General features: G+C 41.5%; 1 protein-coding gene and 1 pseudogene across 4 annotated transcripts in view; one reads left to right on the forward strand and one right to left on the reverse strand.

Moving 5' to 3' along the window:
* Positions 1 to 23,771, forward strand: part of RANBP17 (RAN binding protein 17) — a 438,613-nt gene that overhangs the window by 409,109 nt on the left and 5,733 nt on the right. The window lies entirely within an intron of this gene.
* LOC100405563 (elongation factor Ts, mitochondrial pseudogene) lies at positions 12,365 to 13,553 on the reverse strand (annotated as a pseudogene).

Consider the following 23,771-nt stretch of genomic DNA (forward strand, 5'->3'; position numbering starts at 1 on the left):
TTAGAAATTTAAGAAATAAAAATTTTTAAATGTAAGTGCTTACTATGTGCAGGCACTAGCTTAGCCTCCTTATATATATGCATTATCTGGTTTAATCATCACAGTGCCTTTGTGAAGGTGTAGTATTATCATCACCGTTTTACAGATATAGAAACTGAGGCACAAAAAGGGTAGAAAACATTACGGAGTCCATAACTGGAAGAAGTAAAATTTTAGCCAAAATCTGTTTAACTCTAGGGTTCACATGCTTAAACACAAAGCTATCATTGTTCCTTTGTTGAGTGGCTTCTAATCTAAAGTATGTATGTTTTGAGCATATACAATGAGGCAAGTTGAGCTTCCAGTAAGTCCCATTGGGGCCACCCTTAAGGTAGAATGGTTTAAAGCAGTCATGCTATACCCCAGCATTGTAGTACAGTCAGGACAAAACAGATGGGCAGTGACCCAAAGAGGCAGCAGGCAAGGGAGAAGGAGGCTGCTTTGTCCGCTGATGAAGAAAAAGCCCTGTGGCTCCCACCACCACCAAGGCAGACCTAACCAAGCTTCCACTCTCTTATTCTACACCCACACCCATTCATTAATGTTATAGTCAGATGTTGAAGGTATGTAATTTAGTAGGACATGTATGCTTGAGAAGGTCAGAACCTAGGAGTACAGCTGTTTTATAATGTTCTTTGTGACTTTTCTTTAATGCCTCCAAGGTAGCTCTTGAGGTTTAACCTGATTTTTTAGGACAGAATCAATATGGCAGCTGTGAAATGAAGAGAGGGAAGAACATGTGCTTTGCATCTCTCTCCAGTATCCAGCACATCTCTATGCATTGTCCTGACTTTCACCACTGATTCATTCGCACAGAATGCCATTTTTACCCTCTTTCTGGTTGTAAACTGCTTCTGTTTTCTAAAGGAAATTTCTGCTGTTGAGTACCATTAACTCTATCAATGGTCATTCTTAAGGTCTGAATCTGACACCTGAGTTCCTTTGAGCCTCCTTCTCACTTTCCTATTTGTTACAACTATACCAGGTGTCACAAACTAAGGTGCCTATAGGGCCAAGAAGCAGAAAACCTGAATGAGGTAGACATGAAGGAATCCTAAAGTTGAGTGCGCATCTCTGTCTAAAGGGGGCAGCCTCAGCACGCCTCCAGCTAATTGTTGCTTAGAAGGTCAGACCCAGTGTTGCCAGATACATTGAAATTTCTCCCTTGAAGAACAGCCAGAAAATCAGATTTTTTAATGTGGCCACTGATTGAAAATTTTTTTAAAAAATCATAGAAACACTTGGCAGGCTGACACTGTGTGCCTGGATACCAGCTTTCCACTTCTGTGGTATGCAATCTTAAGGAATTTCACAACTAAGATCTCCCAATGCACGATACCATGTCTTTCTCACAGCCAGCCCACATAGCACTGCTACAGTGATTATTTTTATTTCCATCTGGGTTTTTGCTCATTTCTGAAGCATACTTTTTTGGTTAGTTTTAAAAGGATGTAGTTATTTTGATTTCACTTAATCTGGTGCTCTGGGGTGTTTTTCTTAATTTATTTTGCTCCTGCTTTTACTTTTACTATACTTGTCTCTACTGGAACTTAAAGGGGCCATTTTATCACTTTTGGATTACATCTTTGCACACAATACAATAAACAGGCGATGAAATGAAACTTACTTGATACTTTTCAAACTTTCTTTTTCTTCAGAATAACCAGATTTGTTTGAGGTAAAAATAAAATTTAGTTTGATCTGTGTGTATGTGTGTGTGTGTGTGTGTGTGTGTGTGTGTGTACAAAATGTAACTATTACGGCTCAAAATAAAATATTTAAGAGGTCCGGGACTAGCCAAATATCTAGGTAACAACCAGGTAATGAAAGTCTGAAAGAGAGTAAACATCTTAAGAATGAAAAATTTGGGCCAGGCGCGGTGGCTCGCGCCTATAATCCCAGCACTTTGGGAGGCTGAGGCGGGTGGATCACGAGGTCAAGAGATCAAGACCATCCTGGTCAACATGGTGAAACCCCGTCTCTACTAAAAATACAAAAAATTAGCTGGGCACGGTGGCGCATGCCTGTAATCCCAGCTACTCGGGAGGCTGAGGCAGGAGAATTGCCTGAACCCAGGAGGCGGAGGTTGCGGTGAGCCGAGATCGCGCCATTGCACTCCATCCTGGGTAACAAGAGCAAAACTCTGTTTCAAAAAAAAAGAATGAAAAATTTGTGGCCATTGTCTCGAGACATCAGTTTAGAAAGTTAATGTTTACAATTTTTAAAATACAGAAACACTAGTTTTTTTTAATATTAAGATGACATTTTACCTATGATATTATAAAAGTATTTATCTTTATAAGAATGATCTAGTCCAGATCCTTTGTTACTAACCATATCTTTGCCATTTTAATTTTTATTATAGAAATATTTGATGAATGACTATTTCAATGGTAACAAAATGGTATTTTAAAACAGAAAAGCCAATTAAAAATAGATTTTTTTCTTGATTTATAAGTCATCAAATTAACATTGTAGCCATAAGAATACACATTTATAGAGTGGTTTTTTTTTCTTCCCTCAAAGATCACCTACAGCCTGGTGCTTGTCCCAGCACCCGCCAGAGCCTGACACTTCATGAAAGTCAATGAATGTTTGCAAAGTAAACCCCCAAAATATTAGTTTTCAGAAGTATGATCTGCAGGCAGTGATTTTAAGTATCAAATCTAGTGCAGTCATAGACTGCTACATAATAAACCAGATGGTAATGCTAAGGTAAGATTATATCATAATATAATGTAGAATAACCCTGCTGAAATTCTATGAGAAAATTTTATTCTAAACATGGGTGAAGAAAGAAAAAAGTACTTCAAATATTGTTCCAAATGGTTAATGAAACAGAGAGTAACCCCCCATCCCCCACTAGGACGTGTGTTTTTCTACCTCTAAGCACAGTTTAAGGATGTAACCCATTGATAGCATAACTTGCCTTATTAATTGAAAGGGATGGAATCCACCAGATGTACCCAAACCAGCAGAGAGTTGGGTGACTAAGCAACAGCAAAGACACCATATTGAGTGAGCCAGAATCCAGTCTCCAAGTCATTTATTTCAGCCAGTGACAATACATTTAAACTCCTGTGCCTCAGCAGTGATTGATGGTTTAATATCATATATAATTTTTTTAATGAAGGAAAACCATTTAAATATGTTACCATTTGCACTGGTATTCTCCTATGTACATAACTGCATTTAATCATTATGGGGATTGTTTTTATACTTGTGTAATTTGTATCAAAGAAATAACTGTCAAAGTCATCTCATGCTGTTACTAGAAATGGTACAGTGTGCTTCATACTTGAATAGATTCATTCTTCCCTGTACATAATTAAGAGTATTGGAGCTTTCACTATCACCACATAGGAATTCCATGTTTACATTTCTGAGAATGAAAAATTAGCCACAGTGTGCTTTTTCAGGTTCCCGTTTTCTGAGGTTACAATATTTAAGTACCTCAGTTTTGTGCCAGTGTATGATTTGAAGAGTTTGATTTTAAGACTTTTAATATTAAAATACATAATAAAATTTTATTATCTAATTACAAGAGGGTTTAGCCTCTTATTAAAGTTGCTAAATCAGGCCTAGATTAGCATTATAATGGCACAGTTTGACATGGAATACTCAAAAGTCAAGTTCGAAGAAGCGGAGGGTTTTTTTGTTGTTGTTTTGAGGTGGGGTTCCCCTACCCCCACCCCTCACACAAAATAACATGGATGAAATGCACGTATGGCAACAAACAAGAAGCAATTTGGAACGGTGAAGAAGGAGTGGAGGTGTCAGTCTAGGATGGTACCCTTAGGCAAGGCAGCTGGTATATGTAGCCTTTTGTTTATCTGCTACTGGTTTATGTAGCCTTTAGGCCGGCACCAGAAACAATCACTCCTACAGGGTCAGCTGCTGGTCAGAAGCAAAGTAAGAAAAGATTTTGCGTCCAAACACAGCAGCCATAATTTCTGTACAGCTGGCACCTGCTACTGGTGCACAGCGTGAAGGTGAAAGGTCAAAGAGGCAGTTGTTCAAAACTCAAGAATGGCTTAAAGGGACTTGTAGATTAATCTGCTTTATTAACTTCTGTATATTAGATAACTATTGCTGTGAATGACAGTACATCTTTTTGAATAAGTCACATCTCTTTCTCTTTTAAATTAGCTTTTGAGTAATGAATATTAAATAGAAAGCATTTCAGGGGTAATTAAATGAAAACAGAATGATGTCATTTCACAATTATATTTGTATGTTTATAGAATAGGGGAATTATAATGCTTTACAAGGAGCTAAAAGGGAAAGAAGAGCCAGCTCTTCATGAAGAATTTGGAATACAAAAGCCGCATATCCATTAGGCTTTGTCTTTAAACTAAAAAATACTATGTGGTTTGGAACTTAGTGTGAAGTCATTGGGTGCCATTGGCTTGGTTTGGTATTCTTAGGGGCTCCTAATGCTTTTCTTATGAATTAAAGGGGATTGTAATCTGTCATCTCTCTTTTATCTGCAGTTTAGCTATTAGTCTGCAACAAATGTTCTCAGGATAGCAAAGGACTGGTGAAAAAAAAACTGAACAGTCATACCTTTTTACTCGTACTCATGTAAAGCAGATGGAGAATATTTCATGAGGGGGAAAAAGCACCACTACACAGGGTTATCCCAATAATAATCAAGCATGCTTTATAACAGCCTCTCACCAGTGTGACAAATGGCGACCAAAATGGTTTTTAGCCTTTCATTAATAGTGACCAGCATAATTGCCGTTATTGTAAATTAAGAATAAAAAGAATTCACTAAATATATCTTTTTTTAAAAACCTATGCAAGGAAAATTTCTAACCCATAGATTAAATACTAACCCCAACTCTGGGAAGGCTTTTAACAATATGTATTCAAAAGGAATTGGTTTTATCTGTTGACGTTCAGTGATTTCTGGTTTGTATTTTTTTGTGTGTTTTCTTAAGAACTCTCAGAAACAGCAGCACTGCAGAGAACATCTGTGCCTTTATGTTAATATAACACAGCATTTATTTTTTATTTCACAAATAGAAGTTATTTAGGATTTCACTTGCACTCGCAAGTTTCAATACATGTGCAGCCTTTCTACTCTTAGTGTTTCTATGACATGAGAAAATGACACCTAGGATCATCTCCCCGCACCACACAAAGCTAACCCAGGACTTACCAGACAGATGCTAAATTTATATGACTACCTCAAAGAGGATGGCTACCTTGGCCAGAAAATAACGATTCAGTAGTGTTTTCTTACCATACATAACATTCCAAGGAACCTTCCTACATCCTTCTTGAAGACCTAAACTTTTCCTTCAGCCTGCTATTTCCTGCAGGGTTTCTGGGAAGTAAGACATCACTATAGAAGGAAAACCTCAGGCTCAAACAGATAATTTTAATGAGTGATTGTTATGAAAAAAAAAAGTAGAATTAATTATATGCTAGGCTGTGTGCTAAGTGCTTTACATACATGTTTATGTATATATTTCTACTTACAACTTGTAACTCTTTGAGGTGTAGATATTTTTATCTCCATTTTATAATCAAAATATTATAATTATAGTTCTGAGAAGTTAAATAATTCACCTAGTATCATATAGCTGATAAGTAGCAGAACCTGTGCTCTTAACCACTATACAGTACTAGTAATTAACTGGCCTAGAAACAGGATTGGCAGGGAGGGAAGAGTGGTAAGAAGGAAGAGCCATATAGCGTTCTTCAATCAAGGACTGAATTCAGTCTTCAGTCCTTGAGCCTGGGACTTTTTTTTTCTTTTTTTGAGACAGAGTTTCACTCTTGTTGCCCAGGCTGGAGTGCAGTGGCATGATCTTGATTCACCACAACCTCTGCCTCCCAGGTTCAAGTGATTCTCTTGCCTCAGCCTCCCAAGTAGCTGGGATTACAGGCATGTACCACCACACCCGGCTAATTTTTGTATTTTTAATAGAGACAGGGTTTCTCCATGTCGGGAGGTCTCAAACTCCCGACCTCAGGTGATCCGCCTGCCTCATCCTCCCGAAGTGCTGGGATTACAAGCATGAGCCACCATGCCTGGCCTAGGACTCTTTTTTGTTGTTGTTTTTGAGAACTGATTGGACAGGAAGTAGACACTTGACCCAAGCTGACTCAGAGTCTTTCTTCCCTAGATTTAGAAACTGGCACTAAAAAGATGCTGGTTGCCAGGCACAGTGGCTCATTCCTGTAATATCAGCACTTTGAGAAGCTGAAACAGGAGGACTGCTTAAGGCCAGGAGTTCCTGACCAGCCTGGACAACATAAAAATGGGTTAGAAATTTTCCTTGCAGAGGTTTTTTAAAAAAGATACATTTAGTGAATTATTTTTATTCTTAATTTACAATAATAGCAATTATGCCGGCCACTATTAATGAACAGGCTGAAAAACATTTTGGTTGCCATTTGCCATACTGGTGAGAGACTGTTATAAAGCATGCCTAATTATTATTGGGATAACCTTTTTTCCCTTTTTTCTGTCTCTACAGAAAAAATTAAATTATTTTTTAAAAAATTTTAGGCCTGGTGTGATGGCTCATGCCTGTAATTCCAGCACTTTGGGAGGCCGAGGCGGGTAGATCACCTGAGGCCGGGAGTTTGAGACCAGCCTGACCAAGATAGAGAAACCCCATCTGTACTAAAAATACAAAATTAACCAGGCGTGACAGTGCATGCCTGTAACCCCAGCTGCTTGGGAGGCTGAGGCAGGAGAATCGCTTGAACCTGGGAGGCAAAGGTTGTGGTGAGCCAAGATCATGCCATTGCACTCCAGCCTGGGCAACAAGAGCAAAAATCCATTTCAAAAAAAAAATTTTTTTTTAATGCTGGTCAACTACTAGTCCTCACCTAAATTGAAGACTTGAAAACTCAAGAGCCATGAGGCAGCCATTCCCTGCCACATGCTCAGAGAAACAGCCAGTCTTAGAGGAGAGAAAAAAGAAGCAGACATGCTGAGGATCTCAAATGAGAGACCAAGCAGCCCCAGAGAAAGAAAAAGACAGAAATACCTTGCCAGCTGCCTTGTCCATGGTTCCAAGCCCTTGAGAGACTTCACTGCACTGCCTTGTCTAGGGGACAAACTACTTCTTATAGACCTAAGTTTTATCAGAGGTAGTCTCTCTGTCCTGACAGCCATAAGAATCTTGACTCAGAAGAGTTGTGAGGACAAAATGAACCAGTGAGTATAGATTTACCTAACACAAAGGAAGTATTCAATAAACATGTAAAATTGGCCTTCACCTTGAAAAACAGCATGCTGGTACCACTTTTTCTGTGTCCTTGTGGGAAAAATATCCCTGCTATTTATACTCTAAATTTGAAAAATATCCTTTCGGGAGATTCCAAGCCCAAGACTTCCTTTCAAAGATAATTTGATTTTGAAGCTAGGTCGCTGAGATCTTTCCTGGTCCCATCCAGTGTTTTGCCTTTCTTAATATTCTTTCTGTGATGAGCATTCTCAAAATCACACTTACTGGATTGGGTGAGGGCCTGGTGTGGTATGAGTTTGAAGTTCTTGGCCCCAAACTGACTTTTTTCTTACCTATTCCTCCTGCATATTTCAGGCACTGGCCAAATGAAAATAAATCTAATTTATTAGTTCATTATGTGCTACTATAACAGAATACCATAGATTGGGTAATACATAATGAATAGAAATTTATTTGCCTCACTGTCCTGGAGACTAGGAAGCCCAAGGTCAAGGGGCTGCATCTGACAAGGGCCTTCTTGCTGTGTCATCTGATGGAGGAAGTTGGGAGGGCAAGAAAGAGCAGCAGGGGGGCAAACTCAACCTTTTATAAAGAACCAATCCCAAAATAATGGCATTAATCCAAGCATGAGGGTGGAGCCCTCATGACTAGTCACCTCTTAACACTGTTGCATTGGGGATTAAGTTTCTAACACTTTCTTTTTGAGGAACATATTCAAACCATAGCATGTTGTAACTTTTCCCATTCATATAATGTCTTCATACCTAATGTCTCTCTGATTCTCACAATAATCCTAACAGGGAGTTAAGGCCAACATAGATTTTTTTTTTTTTAATTCAGGAGTCTAGGTACATCAACAAATGTACTCCTGCAGTGACTGTATGGGAGACCTATGCAGAGATTCAGAGGTGTGTGAAAGAACTTGCCCAAGTCACACTGCTAGGAACTAGTGGCATCTGGATTATAATTAAGGCTTCTTATCACTAGATCTCACACATGTTTTGTAATGCCACACTAAGGTTTCTCAGGGCCCTTACCTACTCTTTCTTTGTGACATTTCTTCTTACCTTTTCATCCTTGTCTAAGAGAGACAGCAGAGTAAATGAAAAGGTTTCTCCTGCCTTCATTTCTCTGAGTGGCATTGTGAATGGTGGGAGAAGCTCTTTGAATTTCTTCAAAGAATGACAGAGTAATGTGACAGTGGACTTAATAAATTGCATGCCTTATTTATTTTATAGTTATTACTGGTTTTTCACATACTTACAGGTTAAATTATGTGATTCCCAAAGTATAGTATGCTGTAGTGTGCTGGAAATTGAATCCAACCTTTATATTCATGTCTCTTTTAACTCATGGAAAGTTGTTTTTTTGTTTTTCAGGGTTTTTTGTTAAATAGGTTCTCACTTTGTCACCTAGGCTGGAGTGCAGTGGCACAATCTCAGCTTACGGCGACCTCTGCCTCCCATGCCCAAATGATCCTCTCACCTCAGCCTCCCAAGTAGTTGGGATTACAGGTGTGCACCACCACACTCTGCCAATATTTTTGTATTTTTGGTGGAGATGGGGCTTTGCTATAGTGCCCAGGCTTGTCCCAAACTGCTGAGCTGAAGTGATCCACCCACCTCGGCCTCCCAAAGTGCTGAGATTACAGGTGTGCACCATCGTGCCCAGTTTTAACTCATGGAAAGTTTAACCAGCAGTAGCCACTGATGGAGCTGTGAGTTTATATAGTGTGTTGAGGAAGACTTCTTGCTTTTTTCCAATCTTATATCACTATTTGAAGAACAAGGTAAAAAGAGATTCCTTAATACTCTGGCCTTTCATGAATTAATGCTGCCTCCATGCTTTGGAACCCAGAGGAGCTCTTGCTTATTAATTATCTATCCCTTGGCATGCTTAGGAAGATGTAGACTGAGTGCTTTCAAACAACTGGAATTTCATCCTCCTTTCAAAGTTTTTAAATTGCAAATTGTCCATATTTGTTTGGACTTTCTGTTTTACAACAATCAGAGCAGACAGGTTTTGCAGTCAACATACCTGGTTTTGAATACCAGTTATACTATTTGCTAACCACATGTGCTTTGAATAGTTACTCTGCCTCTTGGAGGATAACACCGCCTCACCAAGGGAATTCTATAGCTTACCTGAACTGGCCTCCAGGGTCAGATAGCTGAACCACTTCCTCCCTTGGTGTCATACTTAGACTACCCAAGACTTTAGTTAGGACTCATTGTCTTAGATTCCTTCCCAGTCCATCACTCCCTCAGCCTACTCTATAATCTGGAACATTGGCACCATGGAAAAGGAAAACGTTTGAGTACATACTTAGTTGAGATCCTATAAACAAAAAATGTCAAACTCCCAAGAAAGACAGTGACGGTCTGAAGAGTGCAAGATCTGAAGAGAAATCTCTTAGGCACCAAGGCAACCCACCAGAAAGAAAACCCTAAAAAAGAGCTCTATGTTAATGCCCATATTTAATGTGGCATCTCATTTTACATGGGGCAAACAAGTTCCACTCAGGTCAGGGAACTAAAAGCATCAATTAGAGATAAGTGCATTTAGGGATCTCTCTGAACCCCTTAAGACTGGAAGGAAACAACTTGATGGGTGGGCAGTAAAAGATTAATAAATACTAAGGCTACATGAGCCCTGAAGGCCACAGAGGTCACACTTTATCCAATTCTGTGCCAATGGTGCTTGACATATAGGAGGTAAGAAATTTCTTGAGTAGTGAATAATTGTGAGAAATGAAAAGAGAGGGGAAAAGACAGAAGGAAAAGTCCCTAGCACAGTACCAGACACACTGAAGGTACTCAATAAGTATGTAGTTACATGTGTACACCTAGCACCTAAGAAGAGCTCATAATAGAATATTATTGACTTGAATTGTACACAGGTGAAAGAAACCTTGTAGATAACAAGAGGCATTCATAGTCCCTCCTGAGGCTTAGCTTGTTTTGGAGACTGCACTTTAAGGGCAGAAGTTCCACGCTATGCCATTGTGTACTCTTATCCCACAAGAGAGTAAGCCCTCCCTCCCCAACTTCATCTTTTTCCTGGGCCCCTTGCATTACAGACAGTCTGAAAACAAATTGACAGAAATCTGGAGGAAAGTAACTCAAGTGATTTAGGAGAATGGAAGGCTGGCTTATAGGGCCAGATTAAAGAAGCTAAATATGTATAGCTTACCTAAGTGACAACTAAATGGGGTATTTGATAAGTCTATAAATACTTGGAAGATGTAAATGCCAAGGAGGAAAGGGAATTACTTAGCATGGCACAATAGAGTATTGGCATAATGGAATAATATTAAGAAAGGGAAAATGAAGGTTGAACATCAATAAAAAGCTTCCTGACAAACAGAACTATTCCTGACAGGGTACACTATTAAGTTATGTGCTATAGGCCAAGGGAAGTAATGTCAGTGCCATTTCTCAGAGCACTGGCAACAGAGCCAGCAAGAGAGGACCCAAGAAGTGTCCTCCTGACCCAAGGCACAGGAGCCAAGCAGGAAACCTATGTCTGTGGCCTCCCAATTCTAGAAAAGGAAGAAAGCTGCATCTTTTTATTGTTGCTCACTCTGTCACCCAGGATGGAGTGCAGTAGCATGATCCCAGCTTACTGCAGCCTCTGCCTCCTGGGTTCAATTGATTCTCCAGTCTCAGCCTCCTGAGTAGCTGGAATTACAGGCCCACACTACCACGCCAAGCTAATTTTTGTGTTTTTAGTAGAGGCGGAGGTTCACCATGTTGACCAGGCTGGTCTTGAACTCCTAACCTCAAGTCATCCTCCCCCACCGCCTGGCCTCCCAAAGTGCTGGGATTACAGGCATGAGCCACCTTCTTGGGAAAAATCAGATGGCCCAAACCTCCTAAAGGCTCAGACCCTGTGGAGAATGATGAAACCAGCAGTTCATTACCACATCATTGCCAGAAAGATTTATTCAGCTTTAATGGCACCCCATTTCCTGCAGGATGAAATCTACAATTCACTAGCACATATTACTAGGCTTTTCATGAGACCTGGCCCTGGCCTATGTAATCACCCTCATCTGCCACCAGTACTCCCCATCCACCCTTTCTATTCCCACAGAACTGCTCATCGGTCCCCCAAACTCTTCTCCAAACCTTTGCACCTGCTTGCCCTTCTTCCTACCTGACTGTCAAACTTCTCTTATTCTCAACAACGAACCAAATATCACCTTCTCTATGAAGCCTTCCCTGGCTGCTTCCACCCCTAAGCGGGGTTTCTAAAAGCCTCCTGTGGGGTCCAAAGTGGCTCCCGCCGGAGGTCATGGCACTCGCGAAGGCGAGGTCATCAGTTCGAGGCTAACCTGAGCAACCTCATAAAGCTCAAACTGATTGGCAAAAAAAAAAAAAAGCCTCCTGTGCAGCCATCCCAAGTAGCTGGGATTCTGTTTATGGCCATTTACCATATCTTCTGCCATTGTTTCTATACTGTGTGTCTCCTCCCCTACTAAACTGTAAGCTCTTTGAGAGCTGGGACTGTGACTTGTTCACCTGTATTACCAGGGTCTGACACAGAGCCTTGCCCAAATTAGGTGGTCAGTAAATGTTTAATTGAGGAATGAAGTTCTGCTCCCAGTACTTTTAGTCACTGTCATTCCTTGGACTCCCTATGTAATTATTAGGGAAAAAGAGCTTCCAAATCTCAGTAGCATCTTTGAATCATCTCCCTGGCCTCTTGGCCAGCAGTTTCTATGCCATTAGATAACTATTAATAAAAACTCTCAAATCTGAAAATTCTGCATGGTTTAAGTATAAACACTAATATTTAATGGAAAATATGTCTGAGGGGTCCCATGAATTGTCCACAAGAGTACTTTCTTCCCCCATATGAAAAATGAAAACATTTTGAATCGTTTTGTAGTTCATGAGCATGAGGATTGGGTGTTCACATGCATATGTGAACCCTAAGCAGTGTGCATATCCATAACAGAGATAACTATCAGCACATGTTTATATTATTCAATGATCAAGTAAACTCTAACTGGGGCCATTCAAAAAAGGGGGGTGGGGAAACACTGTCTCTGACTCATACCTCTTTCTCCACATCTCTGTTTTTCTGTCTGACTGTGTCTCTGAGAGTTTCTATTTCTTTTTTTTATGCAAACAAGGAAAAAATTATTTTTATTATATAACTATTTAATAATTTTACCCATGAAGTCTATAATCTCATTATAATTCAAATGAAAAATAAATTCTGGGTCTGAAGAGGCTTGGGAAAGAATCCTTTCTGTAATGATGTTCAGAGCTAAAAACAAATACTCCCCCTGGGCCAAAAGTCTCTGAAACCTATTCAGTTTCTGCTGCCTCTTCACCTTCTCCACATTCAAACCGCACAAAGTCTACTACTGACACTCCCTGAGGCTACACATAACTGCCCCAAGGTAATGGAGGGATCCGGCAAGTACGGCTGGAACAGCATCTTGGTCTCTGCCTCTCCCCCAGGCTCATCATCCAGGGAGCCAACAGAGAGAGGGGCCATGCCCACCACATGCTGCCCAAGGTGGTGGCCAATGTCTTCAAGGTTTGCATTCTGTTCAGATGTCTCGCAGATGACCAGGGCCCCATACTTCCCCAGCACCAGGTTGTGAAGGGAGGGTCTCTGCATTACTCCGTGGACATAAGAGCCAACGTAGAACCTAGATGGCACCGTCACCCACGCAGCTCATTTAAGAGTCATGTTTTCTCCCAGTTTTCCAATTGCTAAAGCCAAGTGATCCTTGAGTGAGCCTTCTCTGTCAGGCCCCGCTGGAATTCTAGAAAGCTCAGAGGAATTCAAGAGACCTTTACTGTATGTAGACAGTTGATCCTTTAAGTTCTGACAATGCATCATGGTTCCAAGGGCTACTTGCTGGACCAACTGTTGAAATTTTAAATTTCTAGAAACAAAATCCGTCTCACAGTTTACCTCTACTAATACAGTTACGTTTCCTTCCTGCAACAGTCCAATCAGGCCTTCTTTGGTCTTCCTCCCTTGGAGCTTGGGAGCTTTGCTCCAGCCTTCCTTCTGGGCCTGCTTGTGGAGCCAGATCTCTGCCTGTTTGAGGTCCTCGCCACAAGTCTCCAGAGCTTTCTTGCAATTTACAAAAGAGTAGCCTGTTTTCCGCCGCAGTTTCATGAGGAGCTCCTTGCTGGAGGCCGAGGCAGACAGACATGGCCCAGCATGAAATGTGTGTGGTGGCTGGGGCGACTGACGCAGAAGGGACCCGGCCGGGTGGCTCCTGGTCCGCGTGACCAGGAGGAACACGCACAGTTACCGCAGCATCCACATCTCCCGGTCAGCAGTACACTCCGAGTTTCTATTTCTTTGTCTCTCTCCCAGGCTCTTTCTTCTTGGCACATTACTATATTCATTGCACTCTGCTTTGATGGCTGCACAAGATGCCCACATGCCATTACGCTTATGTTGTTCTGTTGTGAAGTACGATATTAATTGGGAAATGTTTGATGACTGTTCAGTAATGTGACATGCTGTTTCCCCACTCCCTTGCTTGATTTTGAATGGCCTCAGTTAGAGTTTACTTTATCAATGAATATTTAATCTGAACGTGTGCTTGTAGTTCTTGTCATGTATACGTGCACTGCTTAAGGTTCAGTTCATTGCTACTGCCATCTAAACAGCAGCCACCTCTACACTACATGTAGTATTTTCTGGGACAGTCTGCAGAGCATCCTTCTCTTCGTTGGAAGCCCTGACTTTGAGGCCATGTATTTTTTTGCTTTTTGTTTTTTTCTGGAGACAGGGTCTTACTCAGTCACCCAGGCTGAAGTGCAGTGGCCCGATCACAGCTCACTGCAGCCTCAGCCTCCAGGGGTCAAGCAATCCTCTCACCTCAGCCTCCCAAGTAGCTAGGACTACAGGCACACACTACCACACATGGCTAATTTTTGTATTTTTTGGTAGAGACGGAGTTTCACCATGTTTCCCAGGCTGGTCTCGAACTCCTGAACTCAAGCAACCTGCCCACCTTGGCCTCCAAAGTTCTGGAATTACTGGTGTGAGCTGCGTGCCTGGCCTGAGGCCATGTTCCTAAAGCTCTGAATTTATCCACATCTTCAGTATGTTTCTAAGATTATGTTTCTTAGAAATATTTCACTGGAAAGAAAATGGGATATGCAGTCAAGGATTCTGACATTCCTCTCTGTCTCTGCTACCCTACCTCTCCATTCCCCTCATTTTGAACTTCTTGCAGTATATAAACTTGTTATTTTGCCTCTAGCGCTTGCCCATAATGGCTGTTCTCCAGAATCTAATCAGTACTGTCCTAAATGGCAGACCACATCATGTCACCTTCTCCTTGAAAATTCTTTGAAGGCTACCCTTCATGTATTAGCCCAAACTCATTTCTATATTCAGCATGGCATAAAAGTGTTTTTTCATTTTTGTTTTTGTTTTTCGACACAGTCTCACTCCACCATCCAGGCTGGAGTGCAGTGGTGTGATCTTGGCCCACTGCAACCTCTGCCCACAAGGTTCTTCTGCCTCAGCTTCCTGAGTAGCTGGGATTACAGGTGCGCACCACCACACCCAGCTAGATTTTATTTTTAGTAGAGACGGCATTTAACGGTATTGGTCAGGTTGGCTTCAAACTCCTGACCTCGTGATCTGCCCGCGTTGCCCTCCCAAAGTGCTGGGATTACAGTCATGAGACCACTGTGCCCGGCCTAAGAGCCTGGATCAAGCCCAGTCTTCTACTCCTTGTCCCTCAAATCTACTCCCTGCCACTCAAAAGGTCTCTTTCAAAAACCTCCTGTGCATGGGCTATTCATTCCTCAAACATGCCAGCTTCTGTCTCCAGTGTCTTTTCTCATTTTATTTTCTCTTCCACATGTATACTTCTTCCCAGGTAGTGCTTTATTCATCTTTTAAGAATCAACTTAAAATCACCTATCCTATGAAGATAGGCTGGTCTTTTTAGATAGAATCAGAGCACATGTGCCTTTGTTAGTCTCTCTTAAGCTTGCACACATGTGTTTGCCAGTTGGGGGACCCCCAAAGTCTGATATAGGTCATTAGAGGTGATAGAACCTATGTGCTAGTCATTCAGGAAGTACCATGAACTAAAAATAAGAGTCACTTGAATAAAAATTAGGGGAAAGTGCTTTGGAGTTGAAAATTGTTCCTCAAAATACAGATCTTCCCAACATTCCTACCTAGAGGAAAATTTAGAGGGTATTTTTGACAAGTAATTCTTAATTTTTATGTCCAATTGAAAAGTGTTCTGTCTGATATTGGCAAGAGTGAGAAAGAATTTCCCAAATAGTGCTGAGTGGCAAACGCTGCAGCCTTCCAGTGCCCCAGGTTTTCTGGTTTTATTTTAATGCAGCAAGCTGCTTTATGAGATCTGCAGCCACTTGAAATATGATTTACTACTCGTAAAAAGTTTCAAATGGATAATGAAGATTCAGGAATGAGACTCACAGTGGTGTAGTGTAGTCAATTTTGTTGCTCTTGCTCTACAGTACATCTCTGCCATTGAAATGAATTATTTATCATAATTTATTTCAACCATGGAAAATAAAACTGCTTTCATTGTGATGTGTGCAGTAACATTCAGAATAGACACATTGTATGCAGTACTCTCAATTAATTAATCCAGAAGTTTCATTCTAACTTTATCTTCTTTCTTATAAGCTGGGAGACTGACAGGTAATTCTTTGCCCTGTAAACTGTGATTAAAATGGATGTTTTGAGAACTAGAGGTAATGTTGGTAATGCAGTAAATTGAAACAGCAAACCTATGTTGTGTTGTTCCTTAGATTTAGCAATGGTTGAAAAAGTTTTTTAATTTTTGAAGCAATTAATCTCTAAGCAAAAGCATCCCTTAGCTTTCTGTAAGGAGGGGATGGCAGAGTAGGGGATGCTTTTAGTTTTATGCGGAAGCATGCAGTGCTAATATATGACCAAAACCAGCTGAGTTTCCTGGACCTGAGGTGCTTTTGAGGTAAGAAGTTTCTTTTTTTTAAGAGCACGGCTAACATTGTGTAAAGAACAAGTTGGCAGGGATCCCCAATGATTCCAGGGGAGAGCAGGGCATCCGTAATTGATTGTAGTCTTGTTTCTTTAAGAGAGAGGCTTACCTCATCCTGCATGTGATTTGACTTTTTTTTCATGTAAAATACTAAATACTTTTATTATAAGGATGCAAAAACAGTATAAGCACTTAATAATGTTCTTAATATATATAGATAATTTTAAAATTTAATGTAACTTAGATGGTAGGGCTTAGTTAATCCAGGCAGGAAAATATAACTAATTATATGCCTATTTTTCTATTATGTTCATTTTTCATAGCATTTCACTAATACCACATAGGTGAAGAGCAGACAGAGAGAACAATTGATTTCTTTTCCCTAAAGATAACTATTATCTGATTTGAGCAGGATCGCATTTCAATATCTGCTGTACACATGGCCTCAGGAACAGCATTTGGAAATGACAGAAACTCCCTTACTTCCACAAACCCTGAAAATCTGGAAGCTTTTTCCCTTTTAGCAGCACTCAGATTTTGCCTAATCCTGGGTCTCCAACCGGGGCCTGGGGCTTAGGTGAAACTGCTGTGGAGATGGGTAGTTTCTCTGCCTTTTCAAATCCTACCATACTATAAGCAATCATTTTTTGTGTTTGTTTGTTTTTGCTTGTTGTTTTCGTTGGGGGCAGCCTTTCCCTTCTCTTTTACTGACCTTCTGAAAAGCCAATGACAAGTGCAGAGAATTCCTGAGACTCAGAAGCAGCTCTTGAAACTTAGATGCATTTGTTACTGGTTGTTCCTCAAAACATGACCAAGTTATTTGCATCAGAATGAAGGAAAATTTAGCTTGGCCAGAAGTACAGATAATTTCGTATCCTATCCGTCTTCTCATTAAGGCAGACAAATTGACAAATTAAAATTAACAGATTGACAAATCGTGGTAGCTCACGCCTGTAATCCCAGTACTTTGGGAGGCTGAGGTGGACAGATCACCTGAAGTCAGGAGCTCGAGACCAGCCTGGTCAACATGGCAAAACCCCATCTCTACTAAAAATACAAAAAAAAAAAATGGTATGGTGGCCCAGGCTTGTAGTCCCAGCTATTTGGGAGACTAAGGCAGGAGAATTGCTTGAACCTGGGAGGCAGAGGTTGTAGTGAGCCAAGATTGTGCCATTGCATTCCAGCCTGGACGACAAGAGCAAAACTCTGTCTCAAAAAAAAAAAAGATGAACAGATTAAGCTGCCCCATTCTATGGTATATATCCTATTGGGCACAGCCCTGATCATCTTTCTTTTTGTCCTCTGCCCTCGCAACCCCACCCCTACCCCTTATCCAGGTCTAGACACAGGGATGCTTTGTCTTTGGTCTCTCACCTTTTCTTTGATCTTTTTGGTCTGTCCTTCCTTCACCTAAACCAGAACCTCCTTCTTTTTTTTTTTTTAATTTGAGACATAGTCTCATTTTGTTACCCAGGCTGGAGTGCAGTGGCACGATCTCAGCTCACTAAAACCTCCACCTCCTGGGTTCAAGCAATTCTCCTGCCTCAGCCTCCTGAGTAGCTGGGATTACAGACTCACACTACCACATCTGGCTAATTTTTGTGTTTTTAGTAGAGACAGGGTTTCACTGTGCTGGCCAGGCTGATCTTGAACTCCTGACTTCGTGTGATCCACCTGCCCCAGCCTCCCAAAGTGGTGAGATTACAGGCATGAGCCACCACACCTGGCCAGAGCCTCCTTCTTAGGCCCTTCTTTCCACTTTTTGGACAAAGCAGATTACTCTTGCCCCATTCCCATTTTCCATTTTGCTGATCAACAGGTAGTAAAGTTGCAGTATAATCAAAACCTGCAACCCCGAGCAAAGAAGCTAGGAGAGAGAAGCACTGGAGTTCCCTGTATACTGAGGATTTGGTCCCTGTGGGACCCGGGTTCATATCATCACTTTGGCCTCAGGTTTGTCTTTTGGTACTGATGGGGAGGAGGAGGGAATAGGTGAATTTTTTTCTCCTATTTCTTAGAACTTTATGGAATTTTTTTAGTTACATTATTTAATATCTTAAACTTAATGGAATGTGTTCACTTTATAGGGAATATTGTAACTCAAAGGAAATTGGCTTGATTTACTAATGTTTTCTATTATGTTAATTTAAATTGCTGTGTACATGGTACTCTTGGTAGGAGGAAAACCATTAGTTTTATCAAAATGTTCAGTGGACCATTTTCCAGAGACAGTCTATTAAGTCTGCCATTGTTCATTGTGAAAGTCTGAAAATGTTGACCAAGTCTGCTATAAAAGCTTTAGGTGGGAGGTAAGAAGGTCTGCTGAGAACTCTCCAGGAGCCACTACCCTGGATTCTAATCACGAGAATTTCAGTGGTGGCCTCACTCATCAGTAGGTGGCAGGGTGTCTGAACGGAGGAGGTACACATGGACCACATATCTAAGAGGTTCACTGAAGGTATAAGAATGAGCCATGGCCAGAAATGAGCCTTGCTTGTGACACCCTCAGTCCTCAAGATGTGTAAAGTAGAAGCCGGTCATACTGCCTCAGCCATCGTACTGGTGGTCTCTGTCCTCACTCACACAGCAAGACAGGCAGACAGCAGACTGGCATGATAGACTTAGGCAGACCTATGCATTTTTCCCAGTTCAGCTTCACATCCTGGTAGCCGCAGTACCTTGAACAAGTTACCTATTTGCCCAGAACCTCAGATCCTTAGTCTGTAAAATGGGGATAAAATCTACTTCCCACCATTACTTGAGGATTAGAGATGGCATAGGCAAGTGCCCAGCAGAACGCTGAGTACCCAGAAGATGCTCCATAAATGAGGGCTATTACTATTGTTGGGTGGTGAGAAAACTTGTCAGCCACAGCCTACTCCTAGGTGAAAGTTCTTGTTATTAGAAATGATGGTGTCCCAGCCTTTGACCTTTGTAACCTGCAAGCCCCTACAAAGGCACCCTCTGGAACTGGCTGTAAGACAGCAGTGGCATAGAAGAGTTCTCAGGCTATACACACAAAAGCAACAAGAACCTCCCTGTTTTCTGTACAGTGCCCTTTCAACTCTTCAGCTCTTTATACTTTAGCTTCTGATACTTCATTCATACTTTTGCATTGATTCGTTTCTGTATTTACTCTTTCAATTGCCCTTTTCTAAATCTCTGATGTGCGCCAGTGCCTAACCCTAGGTACTGGGGATACAATGCCACAGGAGTTTGCAATCTAGTCTCCCCACCCAAATGTCATTTGTAGTCATCATCCTGTATTCAGTCAAGTTGGCTTTTTCCATTTTCTCAGCCTCTGCTCCTATTTCTCCAACCATCCTGCTCTTTGATAACATTTAACCATCAGATTCTAGACCCACTGAGCCTTCAACTTTCTTAGGAAAAAATACAGTTCATTGTCTAGCAGTAAAGTATCTAACACAAACCATATCTTTGTCTATTTCAGCAGGAGACAGACAGAAGGGTTTTAAATTGAGCATTTGGGCCAGGCACAGTGGCTCACTCCAGCACTTTGGGAGGCTGAGGGGGGCGGACAGCTTGAAGTCAGGAATTGGAGACCAGCCTGGGCAACAAAATGAGACCTGGTCTCTACAAAAAATCAAATAATTAGCCGAGTGTGGTGGCACCTTCCTGTAGTCCCAGCTACATGGGAGGCTGAGATGGGAGGATGGCTTGAGCCCAGGAGTTTGAGGCTGCAGTGAGCCATGATTGCACCACTGCACTGCAGGCTGAGCATCAGACTGAGACCCTGTCTCTAAAAATAAAAATGAACAGGCTGGGCATGGTGGCTCACACCTGTTATCCCAGTACTTTGGGAGGCCAAGGCGGGCAGATCACTTGAGGCCGGGAGTTTGAGATCAGCCAGACCAACATAGTGAAACCCTGTCTCTACTAAAAATACAAAAGTTAGCCAGGTGTGTGGGCACATGCCTGTAGTCCCTATTACTTAGGAGGCTGAGGCAGTAGGATCACTTGAGCCCAGGAAGCAGAGGTTGTAGTGAGCTGAGAGTGCGCCACTGCACTCCAGCCTGGGTGATAAGAGTGAAACCCTGTCTCAAAAATAAATAAATAATAAACTGAGCATTTAGTTACCACCTTTCCATGGAGAAAGTGTGACTTAGCATATTTGGGTAGGAAAGTCCAATTTGCTTTGTGTTTGTGTGTTACATTCCATGTGAGGGTTGGAGAGCTAGAGGAGCGAGGGAATGAACAGAGATATCGATCACACATTGCTTTGTGTTACTTTTCTGGGTCAGATATTTGTAGAGTAATTTTGTGTTTTATTTAGAATTACAGATTTTCAGAACAACACAAACACTGCCATTCAGAATTCTTACAAATACCTGTGCCAGATCAAATAAAGATGCTTTCTGAACTGTTTCCTCTTTTAGTTGTGTATGTGCATGTGTTGTACTGCAACCCTCAACAAAGTTAGATAATTGTGAAGAGACTGCAATCTCATTTACCTGTATCTAATCAGGACATGAATTGGGACCCTCCACTGAGCCATGAAATTCCACGGGGCTGGACCAGAGAGAGTACCCACAGCAGCAGTAAAGGAGCAGTATGGTGAATGCTGACTATGTGGCAAGCACAGTATCAAAGCCTGATATACAGCAGAGAAGTTACTCTTCACAGCGGCCCTTTAAAATAGTTGTTATTGTCCTCCACTTTATATGTAAAGAAATAAAGACTCAAATAAGTAAAATGACTTCCCCAGCGTCTCAAGTTAAGTGGCAGGGCCAGATTGGGGCTTCATTCTGATTGGCTCCAAAGCCTGGCTTTACCATACCATGTTTGTTTCTCTTCGTTGAGAGAAATTCCTAACTGCCAGATTCTGTGGGAAGGATGGAGGATGCAGAGTGGCATGAGCTTTTCCTGAGTGGACCAAGTCATACAACTCCACCTCAGAAATGGGCTTTTTCCTGGTTTGGCATAATAGCTGCACAGGGTAATGCGGTAGATATTGTATGTGTTTTCAGATATAGGCCCTAGAAAATGTAGTCTAGGCTGGGCACATTTGTTTAATTTTATTTTATTTAGATCTAGACCTCCAGAAGTTGGGCAGATTTGAAATAGCCATTCCAGCCATCCCTGTAGCAGTATTGGAAGTGAGTAGAAGTTGAAGGATTGGAGCCCCAGCTCACACAGGCATTTCTTGTACCAAATACTGATGGTGCATTGTGACTCACTGTGGGCTAGATGGTACAGAATTGTCAAGCACTGTCTCCTTTCAGTATTGATGTATGTGTGTCGTGAAGCACAGAAAGCCTCCCACCAGAGATTTCATATGACCTGGGAAGTGATTCTGTACTTAAGCATTTCATCCAGGATTCTTCCACATGATCCTTCTCCAGAGGAATTTGTCCATTGGTTGGCTCTGTCCCCCATACCCTACTGTGGGATATTAGAAAAAATAATTCTGGATGTGGGCTGCCATGTCAGTACCACTTAAGCAGATTTGCTCACTAATTTTCATATTTCCAGAAGAATAAAAAAGAAAAAAAATCAGCCATTTTAGCCAACTTTATTTTTAGAAAAGTGTTTTATTCAAACATCTCCTTACTTATTACAGACATAAATACATGCATTCAGACAAATGAATACGCGAGAGAACCATATAAAGTAATTGGCACATCACTTCAAGATGCTTTGTCAGTTACTGGAGGAATTTGATGCCTCTAACTTTAATCTTTTCCATTAAAATATCCATTCTGCCTTCAGATTGTGAAGCCCATAATATTTTAGACTGTCTAGGTGGATCTGTTATTTTTGCTTGTCACTTTAATTTGTGGCTCTATGACTTTGGGTGGCTTGTTAGATTGTACATGGAAATGTGATCTGCAAATGACGTTCAACATGCCAGGCTGAAGTCCTAGCCTCTCCCCAGAGAGACTGGACATAAAATAAATATGTAATTGGCAGATTTCATTTGCAACCAGCCTAATGGTTATGATGATGATGTATAGAATGGCAGATATTTAGAACTACAGAGAAGCTCATTATTGTTACTAGATACCTTAAATGTTTATAGCACTTTTTACTCTTTGCAATGAATTTTATATACACTATCTCATTTGATTCTCAGAGTTTCCTTGTGCTGGATTATTATTTCCCTCCTTATAGATAGATAATGAAACTGACACACAGGGAGAGAGGTTCCGTTACTTGCCTGAGATCACAGGGTAAATTGGATTTCAAAAAATACCAGAGGACAAAACCAACTGTATTCCAAACAATTCAGGTCACGAAAGCCCAATAAGGGGTGGTGTGTGCAGTGGTCTTTGCCACATAACTGCCATTTCCCCTGCTCTCTTTTGGGGAAAGGAGTTCTGGAGCTGTGGGAACAGAAGGGCTTAGAGGTAGGAGGTAAAGAATCCAAGAAGCAGAAACTGTATCATCAGCTCCCCATGAATGACAGAAACCTGTTTCACAGCCACTTGCCTGGACTATTGCTGCAGCCTTATCCCTGGTCTTTCTCTTTCAGTTTCACCTGCACAGTACACATTCTACATGTCCCCAAAGAGATCTTTCTTAAATGCAAATCAAAGCATGTCTCACCTTTGCTGCAGACATATCACTATCTCCCCACTACCATCAGGATGAAGTCCAGATTCCTCAGCAGGGTCTTCAAGTCTGACACTGGCGTCTCACCTCTGGCCCACCTCCCTTCTCTCCTGTCACACTAAGTTTCTTACCATTGCAGAACCCTTTGTGTTCATGCCCACCCTGCTTTTTTGATGCTTACTCTGCTTTCTCTGCTTAGAACACGTTTATAATGAACTCCTTAAATGTTACCTTCTCCGTGGAGTCTTCCCTGACATCTCTTCAAGGACCCAGCGGCATCCCTCCCTCCTCTGCATGCCCACTGCACTTTGCCCAGCCCTATTTCCTGTTATTTCTTCTCTAAGTCATCTCCCCTAGGAGGTTTCAAGCTACTTAAGGTCAGAGGTTGTGGTAAATGCCTATATTATCTCCCCTGTGGATCTCACAGGCTGAATTTAAGAGAACAGATGAGTAATGTACATGTAGGAATGAATGAATGAGTGAGTGAGTGAATTAGTGAATGAAGAGTGAAGAGAAATCTTGAACAGCCTGAGCCAGCAGGAAACATGATGTTTCAGGGTCCCATTGCCACCTCTCACTGAGAGGGGCCATGGAGATTTCATCTCACTATAACATGACCTCTTAGGTGAAATGGGAGGCAGACAGGAAGGTGAGCTGAGCTTTTGCCCGGTGCCCTAGCATAGAAGAAAGCATATCAGAGTTGAAAGACAGGGAGTGATCATCTTGACCCAGTGACCTTTTGACTTCTGTCCACCTGGAAGGTTCTCACCAAGGCTTTCAGAGTAGAAACTCTTCCACAGGGAGCTCGGGGTCTTTGCCAATAGTTTCTACAGGCAGCATTATAAGCTTCCAGAGCCTAGGCTGTTTGTCCAGGAAGAGCTTTCACAGCTGTTAGCAATAGAGTGGTAGAATTTGAGCACATGAAAGGCCTGGGACTAGGGAGA

Source organism: Callithrix jacchus, chromosome 2 (genome assembly GCF_049354715.1).
Source record: "Callithrix jacchus isolate 240 chromosome 2, calJac240_pri, whole genome shotgun sequence".
Classification (NCBI taxonomy): Eukaryota; Metazoa; Chordata; class Mammalia; order Primates; family Cebidae; genus Callithrix; species Callithrix jacchus.